Below are 11,994 nucleotides of genomic sequence, written 5' to 3' on the forward strand. Positions count from 1 at the left end.
ACTTCTTTGTTATAGCAAAGTTTCCTCTTATCACGACTCTATTCGTTTTCGATAGTGTTTTCTCACAATGCCGATAAGAGGCGTTTACCGATAGTTAATTCCCTAAAATAAGTGATTTTAATATCTTGAAAGCAATACTGTGTTACAAAACATAATGTCTGTATCGATGAGCCATTCGTTCCTCTCCTGAAAGTTTACTGACCGAACACTGACCTTGAAATTCTGGAAATTAATTCGTTATTTTAACTGGGCAAAAATGTGTCTATGTGTCGTGTATACATGCAGGAAATAGGCCGCATTTCTCTATACTTAAAGATCAACCCTAATGCTAAATTTACTGAACGACCAAGGTCAACGAATCTTAATATATGTTGTTTTTCCCACTATCAACTAAAATAATGAAGATAGCTCGGTCTTTTTTTGTTAACTTTTTTGTATAATACATTTTAAATATTCTTATCTTACAAAGACGACCGTTTAAATCCCGCAAGACATTATTAGAAAACTACTTTTTCTATTTAAAAACGCACGCGACTCAAATGTGCTGAAGTAGTCAATTTTCAAAAATGAATGTAAGTCCTGTAAACATAATAGAAACCATTACATAAAATATTTCACTTTAAATTAGCTATAAACGTGGACTCGCGCCACCTCCTATTCTAAGCGCCACCTCAACGGCATTGGCTCCATCTCTTTTTGAAAAATGCAAATTTATCTATTAGATCGGCAGGAACCGATGTATTTTGTGCATTTATTAGCTTGTACATGTTCAAAGCAATCGTTTTATGTAATGATCGATTTAATTGGCTGAGAACTAGCTCGTCACACAGGCAAAAGACATCGATTTGCTTTTACGAATTCTACCATGCCACAACTTATTAAGGCCCGCACATTTCCAATTGGGTTGTGAGTGTATGTTTCTGTACATTTTTGGATGAAGCTATATATATTCGCTAAAACGCACTACATTGGCCATTAAAAAAAATTAATGAGAAATATGTTGAAATGTCAAAATATAAGCGGCCTGAGTGCCACCTCGGAAGTAGCATAGGCTCATTTATAAATGCATCTCAAAAAGAGGTAGCGCCCGTGATTAACGGCCGTGTATTTGATAAACTTTGTTCTTTATATTTAGAATTGACAAAAAGTCGGACAACACGTTCCTTTTACAACGATGTATATGCTTGATCGGATTTCTTCCACCCATCTACCATTTATGGTAATTCTTCATCGAAATGGCTTTTGCTACTGCTTTTTATGAAGGCTGTTATAAACCGTTGGTAATTTGACAGATTTAAACGCGTTTCACTCAGGGTAGGTCTTGTACTCTATTCTCTAACTCACATTATTTCAACGAAGGGCCACCACATCCATATTCAAATATAATATGCATATTTATATCGTGCGCACAAGCGTGATGACCTATATTTCAACTTAATGATCGTTATTCCAGACTTAGACATACGTTTATTAAATCATACTATCATCACAAATCAAGCAGGTTAGTATTAAATAATTAACATTTAAAATCAACAAATATTTTGTGTTTTTAAAGAGCATGGTCTTGACCTCCCAACGGTCGCTAAGTTTTGTGCCTTCAATACTTTCTGTTTTGATGACACATGAGTTCCCTTAGAAAGTCTCATCTAAGAGTCAGTGTCTTTTTAATTTAAATGTTCGCAAACTTTTGTTGATGATATATAGTCATTAAAACAATGCATACATGCTATAAATAATGTGAATATTTATCAGCATCGGAGGATTGGGCATTGATTGAAGATTAGAGGTAAGAAAGACAACACTGTACGAGAAGAAATATAATGATAAGGATTAATTTCCCTTGGAAAAATGAAGCATTGTAGGAATAATCACAGGTGGTTAGCGTGTGGCTATGATATTAATTAGAAAAAAACATCATTTTGAATGAAAAATAATCAAATTATCACGATAAATTAATTTCTCTGAAAAAACATTTCACTATCAAATATATGTACCAAGGTTTTCAACTCAAAATGACCCGAAAACAGGGTGCATCGCATTGAAACCTAGGGACCCGGCACAGTGTTGGGATTGCATAAAAAACAATACTAGAAAAAAAATCATAAATTATATATAATATATAGTATATGTATTATATAACATATATGATTTTTTTTATAGCATTGTACATTAAATCATATATGATATATAATATATAGTCTATGTATTATATATCATATCATATGATTTTTTTCTAGAATTGTTTTTTATGCAATCCCAACACTGTGCCGGGTCCCTATGCTTTGAACAGCTATTACTTAATCAATTGTGCAGCGATTTCCACGAACTCGGTCTTATATCGTTAACATATTGTTTATTTTTAAACAAATTATAATACAATTAAAGGTGCTAACTGCCACACTTCACGTTACTTCAAGTAGTTTAAGTGAATTACAGTTTTAGGAATATTCTTTATTTAAAGACTGAACTCTAAAAATCGGTCGGTTAATACGGGCCCTGTTTGTCCGATTTGACATAAGTTATCACCCTCCGACAAGCGAACCCAAGACTTATTAAATATAAAGCTCAATTTTAATTCCGAAAGCTAAATATCGAGCGAGTATCGAGTCTATATAACACACACCGAATTGCTCAGATTATCTTGAACAACGAACAGCGTTCATTATTCGAGATTTTTTCCTATGTCAAATTAATACGTGCTGTATTTTCTTGGAATAAAATCATGAAACGAGTAATGAGACGCTTTATTAAATTCCTAAATGGGCAATCACGAATCCTTTGCTAATATATTGGCTGATATTAATTAAGCGGATTTATGTCCATAAAGCATGAGAAGGTAAGTGAACGACGATTTCATCACCAGAATGGCACTTTGCTGACTTCTTTATCAGATGAAAATACAAGTATTCAAAGAAGTTATACTAGAAACGTTTCACCGGAACGATCGTAAATCTATCGGCCATCTCCTTTTTGGAGATATTTTCGGTATTACGCCATAACCGAAAGTTCTAAAACAATTGAACAAAATGAATGAAGAAATACAAAGGATTACCGGTAGTAGTTTATTTTTTATTTTATTAACATAATGTAAAAGTAATGTACTGCGATTCAGCGAGGATAACTTGATCCAGAAATATACAGAAACATACAATCACAAATAATATTGATACGCGAGGGCGTTTATAGATATCACAAGGTTGAGCTGGATCAACACAAAAATGACATACGGTCGATCAACTAGGTTTTGTGCATTTTACCAAAGGTGATAGAGACAATCGGTTTTTAAACTTAGATCCGTAGCGCTACTCGGAAGCATCATTGGTCATTTTCATATGCGCATCTTCAAAAAAGTGACGTCAGTGATTAACGATCGTGACCAGTAATCACACATACATGTTTGCATATTTTTTCTGTTTGCTCTTTTGTTAACCTTCATGGTCATAGCGGTTGCCTCAAAGAGTGTCTAAGTGTCTAGGAAAATATTAAGTACTTAATATACATGTACATTGTCTTTTTGTAAACCAAGTGAACTTACCTTTTTGTTAATCTGTCATATAACTTATGTCATCATCTAATTTTATACACATTTAACCAATACACACGCATTAACGAGGTACGGGATAATGCTTATCTAAACGCCAAAGGCACGTGCGTTCATGTTAGTCTAGTCAGGCATAGGATTTGCAAAAGATCTATCAATACACATTATATTGTGTATATAATGCATGACATGACTTACATGAACGCTAAAGTTAACTTGCTGTAGAGTTAGTAAAAAAGGCAGATTTAGCAGGGAAAATAGTTTTTATTTTTGAATGAGGAAATATATATCACAATAAATTACTCCAGTTGTTTTTATTTATGCGTTGTTCATTTAAATCACTTCATTAGCACGAATAAACAATCGACCTCAAATACGATAAAAAGAAATATTGGTTCCACAAGTTCAGATAAGCAATGCGAGTGTTTAGTTCGTTTTTAGACCTGTACTATTTTTATATCTACCGGTTACTGAATTGTATAATACAGTAATAAACATATATCGTACATATATCGAAGAACATCTAGGTGTTTATATTATCAGGGAATTAATAAGAATTAGTTTATTCATGCCTTCATATTTTAATAAGTAGCAAAGAGAGCAATACATATGGAATGCAGGGGAGCTGTTTATTGTATTTTGTTAATGTTTATTCCTTTTTTATGGCTCCACTTTAATAAGAAGGAAGGGCATTGATTTTTCCATGTCCGACAGTTTGTCATTCCTTGCATCTGTAGGATTTTTGTTTTTTGTGAGAAAAATGCTGCAAGAGGCATGAAACGATATACCGATAAATAAAACACATAACCACCATTCTAACTTTCGCACCTGTGTATTTTGGTGATTTTTTTCCTCTGATGGAGTTTTGATACAACAGTGGGTGCATCTCTGTCCCACCAACACTTTAAGTTGATTGTATAGCTAGAAAACGTACTCACCGGAAAGTATTTACAGTGTCTACTTACACCTCAGTCACAAATAGAGACCGATCACCGTCCGATCAGCGGACGACGTATTTTTACGCTCATCGGGCTGGCGCCCGGTCGATGATCGCTTGGACACCGATGTCATTTTGTAGCATCGGGCGGCGTCCGGGTTAATTTTTACTCTCATTTAACATTTTACCCGACGTCGGGCCCGGGAAAGAATCGAGTTGAGATCGAACAAAGCTCGGTCGATCAACTCCCAGTTATCGCCCGACATCGGATTCATTGTACGTGTATCGGTAAAAATCAAGGTATTTCCCAGTGACATATACATCGGCCGGCGACCGTCTGATTGCCGGAGGGCCTCCGCACGATGACTGACGGACGCCGGCGGAGCTCGTCATGATACACGTACAATGAATACGATGTTGGGCGATCGCCTGGCGATAACCGTATGTGATTACGTTATTTGCATATCAACGATTGATGCGTAGCTTAATATGGCTTCATCCGGAATAAAAACGCTCTCGTTGTCATCAAGAAATCTTTGTTGGAGGAACTGTGTTTCGCACAGCTAATAGTAGTGTCAGACAGCACTGCGAAAGCCCAGTTAATAGGAATCATGAACATTTCGATCCGCAGAAGGTTCCAACATGTTAAGTATGTAAAAATAATTAACCCACTACACTGAATCATATCGAAATGATCTTTCCTGGTTGCAGAAATTAAAAAAGAAACCTTTCAAAGTTTAATTCGAGAGAAATCTCACTAGCAGCGGGGTCATTATTTTCAATCAGTGATATAGTGCTATAGAAATATAGAAAATACTCCAACATCCAGCAAGCACAAAACACACAGCAAACACGACACACATGGCAAACACAAAACACATGGCAAACCCCAAACACAAATACGAATAAAGAGTCTCCACCTAGGAAACGGTAAATGATAAGCATTTCAGATTGCCGGTAAACACAGGGTGTAAGCAACGTAGGTACATGCAACATACTATTTTTGACATCGTAATATATGAAAATAAGTGCGTACATGTATGTTTTTTGCATAAATGAAAATAACCCTTTTTATTCAAAACCTGATTTTAATCAGATCCTAAAATAAATAGGTTTCGCTATTGGTCGAGTTCTCGTCTTAGTTAGGAACTTGTGTTTAAAACTTACCACATCCAAGCCAAGACTACTTAATGAGTCTAAATATGGATAAATCGGACAAAGCATAGGAAATATAATATAATATTCCGGCTAGTATGTTTTTTAACAACAAAATCAACAAAGAAATATTATGGATTGCACGCGATTTATATCACGTAGGTCTTTCAAGATCCGAAGCCGATCAAATTGGTGGGGAGCAGACGGGGGCGGGGATGGAGAAGGGTGAGCAATTAACAGGAGAAACAAATACCCACTTTAATAATGTCGCAGAATTTAGGGCAATTGATATAAGAACTCTTGCAGTTATCTCCGCTTACGTGTGCTTTTCGAGCATGATACTTTTGTTGATTGTGTTTTTCGTAAATAAAAGAAACACAATACTATAAAAAGCAGCAATATAAAACCAAACTTTCTTCTAATTAAACATTTAACTTCAACGAATTTCCACCAACAATAATAAATTGATAGTGCTGAAAACAGGTAAAACAATTATGTTTGTATACAACATATAATTATTTTGTCTTAAGAAATTGCGTTTGTCTAGCATCAAACATCTGTATATAATTAAACCTCAATTATAACAAAATGCATTAATTATGAATTAAAAATTCAAAGCATGTCGAAAAGTACACCTGTTTGTTTATTGACGTTTTACAGGTCTTTTCTTCGAGAAAACTCTCAACGAGTTTTGACAACACAAACGCAAACAACACGCGATATATTTATATCATACCCGTAAACATTCAATTTTACGGAAGACACATGCTTAGCATAAAACACGTTTCTCTACAATCTTTTTAAAGTAAATACGTCACTGGGAAATACAGGAATCCACATAATTTCACTCGTTCTTGGATTTTGTTATCATGTACTCGACCAAATGAAAATGTGAAATACAAGATTTCAAATTCCAAATTCACGAAAAAAACGTTTGCATGGAGCTGTCTATATGATGCTCAGTTAAATATTTTTACGTTCAAGAATGTAAAATGACTAAAGATGGACACGAAACGTTGTACTGCACTGTCATATAGAACGGGCCTTTACATTTTTTCCCCAGTTTCAATTGTTAATTTGGTTCGTGCATTTAGTTATGAATATTAGTACGAAACCAGACAGTAGAGGGGTTATTCAATTCTCAAAAGGGCACTCTCGCATCTTTGTGCAACAAATTGCTTGATATTAATTAAGCGAAGTTATGTCTATAAAGCACGTCAATGCAAATGAACAACGATGTTAAGTTGTAACGCATTTGTTTGGCTGTCTTAGACTCTTTGAAATTCATCGAACACGAGCTACAGCTATTTTAGTTGATCATATTTTTGCTTTATTTTTACCTTTCTCAGATTAAAGTTACTTGATTGCCAATGTTAAGTGATATTTATATTGAATGTATTCATGAATTTCCATTATATGATCTTAAAAAGAGTAATCAACAATTAATTGAAAATGTGTTAAAATGATAAAGAAAAATAAACCTGCTGTTGGCGCGGTTGTTGAAAAATAAAAATTACAAAATATATTACAAAGATTACAAAGTTATAAGATAATACGCAAAAAATTTCTTATCCGAAGACGGCAAGGTAATATGCAACAATCATGGCATGATACGTCAACATGTTTATATGTCGCTAGCTTCATACATAATTGCCATCATCACATGTCTCTGAGCCATGGCAGTGTATTCTTGTTAGGTGGCTTAAACAAAATCGCTCTGATTATGATCGAAAAGGACCAGACACATCATCAGCAGAAAAACCCATAGCAACATTATTTGGTCCATTCTTTAAGGCTAGATTGACCTATTGTCTATACATCACAGGTCAATATACAAGAAACGATGCAAAGCATTTTGGGGGTTGCATTAACTCGTATGATGCTAAGTGGAACATTACCCATTTAGTAAACATCAAACTTAATTATTTCAAGAACTGAGATCGCTGTGGCTTGATTCGGGAAAATTCCAAAATGGAAAAATAGCATTTTGTTTTTACAAATTTATTTTTAAAAGTATTATTCTAACATTTAAGGATAACAATTGATGCACAACTGTCTTGTTACAGATTCCATTTTGATATTCCTCAAATATGCCTTATTGTTAAGGCAGATTAGCACGATGTTTTTGATAACCTTTACTTTGTATGTTTACCAAACTGATGCAAGGCAAGTTTATAATAAAATCATATTCAGAAGTTTACTTCAAAACTGAGTTGACTGATGCTAGAACATAAGCTTTCGTCTATACGGATACTATATCAACATTAACCAAATAGTACATATATATAACCTGAATGTAGTGTGAATTACTCAAAATAATTTATACCAACTAAACATAAGTTAACCGTTTACGTTTATCTTTGTCCTTTTTAACAAATGTACAATAATATGTCAAAATGTAATGGTTTTCTGCCTATTCACTTTTGTCATTTATTCAAATTTAATAATTGTTTATTTTAGCGCTTGTGGTTAATTTTTGCATAAAATGTGCATAAATTAACGACTAAGACAGTAAAAGACATGACATGAGTTTAAATGTGTTTGTTATTTGTCTGTTGTTTTTCAGGCAAGACAAATATCATTCGAAAGATTTGTAACGAAGTCACAGTGCGGAGCTGAGTCAAAAGTACACTGTCTAATTTATTGCAGTTTATATAAACCTTTTAATAAACAAACTTTATACACGGAACCTTTTATATTTATATTGAAATAGTCAAAATAAATTAATACGATTCAATATTGATCCCTATGTCTCTGTAATAAATTAGCGATATTGTTCTGTGCATATTCTATCTAATGATGAATATGAATAAAACCGTGGTTGTATAGTTAATTTTAAACAAAATAAACACAATACTTTTTGCCTGTGACCTTTGACGTTGCTTTTTGTTTTCAATAGTAGAGTCATATGTGTCTTCTGTATATTAAAAATAAACGATACATTACACATATAAATCTAACGTCTTAAATACGATAGTAAAACAGTATGAACTACATACATGCGCAGGACATTGTATCTTATTCGTTAAATCTTTAAATAAATGAATTTGCAGATCTTCCTTTACAATTATATAAAAACACAAATTACACTTAAAAATATCATCAAATTTCATTTGACTTTGGTGTATATTATAGAAACAAACATATTTATATGTAAACATTTAAACATAACAAGTTGCTCGAATTGTCATACTATTTTCTAATATTTTCCCCTTTTTTATTCAATGTTAACTTTAACAAGTTTAACACTGCAATACTTGCTCAGGCAGGTTAATTGAATGGAACATTTTTGTAGTATGTCAAAACTTTTCAAATGAAGAGTTCAAAAAACATAACTCAATGGCACGTTTGAACATGTATAATTTCTGCTAACTGTTCATTTATCAAAATATCCTTTAATTTTTCTAGAAGATTTTTCAAAAAAATACTTTCATCGTTTTGAAAAGACTTTGATTACATAACGTGTCTGCAAACAATTGCAAAGACTTATAATGATTAGAAGTTAGTGAAGCGAGTCTAGCGTAGTGGAATGTAAACTAGGAAAAAGAGAATAAGGTAAGTACTCCAACAAAATGTACTTAGCAGACTGCTGCTGGGTGAACTGTGCTTAGCAAGTAATGACACCATCTTTTAAGCTTTTATATCACGTCTTTTAAAATAATTTTCACAATTAGGCATTCTTGTCTACCACTTAGTTTTGAGTAAATTGACATTTTATCAATTTACACATACGTTTGTAGTCGGTTGCGGTGCTACATTGTGGTATGCAAAAGTAGGCTAGTCTCACATTTTATTAAGGAGTGATAATAATAATAATAGTTGATGCCACTTTTTTCATCGGTTACCCTGGTTTATGAGGTATCTAATTAAAATTAGACCATTATGCTATATATTTAAAGCATATTGATAATTGCTAGTTATATGAAGCTAAATATTTTGTAAGATAATATTATTATGCATGTCCTCTTCTTTATATAAAAATCATTTTCAACTGGCACTATATACTATATACTATTTTGATACAATTGCAAACACTTTGACATTAATATTAGACATATAATAAAAAGTAATAATACGAATAAAATAAATACAATCCTATACGTTTTAAAACTAAATTATAATCTTACCAAAAACGATGGAATGACAACATAAACTTTTATAACGGGAATAAAAAAAAAATTGCAACCCGAAGTCACCCGTTTTGTCGAAAGTCTGGTCAATTGGTAAGTCGAGAATTAGCAGCAAATGCTAATCAATTTACTACGAGTCAATTTGTTCGAAACAGATCAGAACAATACGAGAATGCACAGCAAGCATAAAGTACAAATACGAATGAAACTAGTGTCACATTATTGGGAATCGTCAATACTTGTGATTGCAGGATTGAATCTTTTATGTTCACATTATGTTTATGGAATCGAATGGTTTGGGCATTTTTAATAATGAAACTAGCTAAAATGCCGGCAAGAGTGTTTTTCTCTGTATAAATTGGATCAAACACAAAAACATGCTAGCTTAACATCGATTGATTTAATGACTGCAATCAGTAACGGCGAGATTCATGTCATCTTCTGGCTTCGGTTACTATAAAGAGAAGCCCTATTTTCCAAATCCGAAGCCGATCGAGGAACGAGCAATTAACAGGAGAAACAAGTGCGTTCTTAATTAGGTTTCTAGAATAGAATAGGAAAAATGATGCAAAAGCACGTTTCATATTTCTAATTTTCATCTCGTTATATTTATAAAAAAAGAAATATAGCGATAAATATTGTAGAATGGGTATGTATGCGAGTTTCGAGCAAATCACTTTTGTGTCAAGCCTCTTTTCATAACAGATACACCATCAAAATGTGTTAATATGAAACAAAGAATAAAATAACACAAGCAAAAATATGCTGTCATATAGATTGAAATTGGAATTTCAACTTTATGTCCACCAACAACTTAATTTTTTTTTCTTTTAATTTGCTGAAATAAGAAGAAACAGATATGTTCATGAAAAAGCCTTTTATTATTTTTCCGGAAAAAATGCGTTTGTTTAGCATAATACTTCAGTATAGAATTATACACTGATGATAACAAAATACTCATTAAAGCGTTAATTGTTTAAATGTTTTTCCAAATTCCCACAAAGTATTTAGAAAATTATTCCTGCACATGCATCAAGTGACCTTCTACAGGTAGAAAATGATCCCTTTTTTGCAACCGCTGATGCTTTCAACAGAACGTAATTATATCTGCTTTCGTTTACGCACTCTTTGTTTGTAATCATGGGTTCTCAATATTCATCGTTTCGAGAACACTTTTAACGAGTTTTGCACAAACGCTAACAACACGTGTTGTCGATATTTATATCATACCCGTAGCCACGCAGTTATGTTTGTTTTACGGAAGACGCATGCTAATCAAAACATTGTGCAAAACAAACATTTCCATGCCATCTTATTCAACATATACCAAACGCTCACATACATAAAAACACAAATTCTAAACAATTGTTGGGTTCTGTTTACATCTTCTAATCCAAACAAACATGTTAAATCAGAGATTTCCAGTACCATTATCTTAGTGGCAAAAGAATTGTGGAGCTTTCTGTTGCAAACACGACGCCAAGTTAGATATTTTATTTAAAATAAAGGGCCAATATGATGCCCAGTTAAATATTTCATTATAAATGTATCTCAATATATAATAATAGATAAATAAATAATAACAACAAATAAATAATGAAGCTTCTTCTGAAGAATTCTTTCTACAGCAAGTGGTCACTATGCATGTTAAGCGACCAATTGCTTAGCAGTTTGACCAGACATCAAACGCCAAACATTAAACATAATAAAAACAACAAAACACATGACTAAAACTGGGTCACCGTCTAGGAATTTTAATGTACAACTATGGAGTTTTAACAAGTTTTATGGAGCTGCAAACTTCATGCTATTAACATAAATCCCAGAGGTATACCCAAACATTAAAGTGTAAATACAAGTTGAAACCATACAATCATAAGTAAAACCCCCAGTTATCTTTCAAACTCGATCTTATGTGATTACTTGTCATTTAATTACTCGGTGGATGGATGTACAGCAAGGCAAAATAATTGTAACTTTATGAGACATAATGAAATAAAACAAAATAAGCATCAACTACACTAAGCCCTCAATCAAAACGATTGATAGACAGGCTACAATATTCTTCACCTCTAATTGGCATGCATATTTTTGTTTCAAATAGCGGGTAACACATATGAGAAAGCAATCATTTTTCGAGAAAACTATTATTTAACGAATACAATCCGTTGCAAGCATAATTCGTTCCTCAACTAACTGTACTAATTAAAGAAAAAAATAACACATTGACA

This window comes from Dreissena polymorpha, chromosome 4 (genome assembly GCF_020536995.1).
Source record: "Dreissena polymorpha isolate Duluth1 chromosome 4, UMN_Dpol_1.0, whole genome shotgun sequence".
In the NCBI taxonomy this organism is placed as follows: Eukaryota; Metazoa; Mollusca; class Bivalvia; order Myida; family Dreissenidae; genus Dreissena; species Dreissena polymorpha.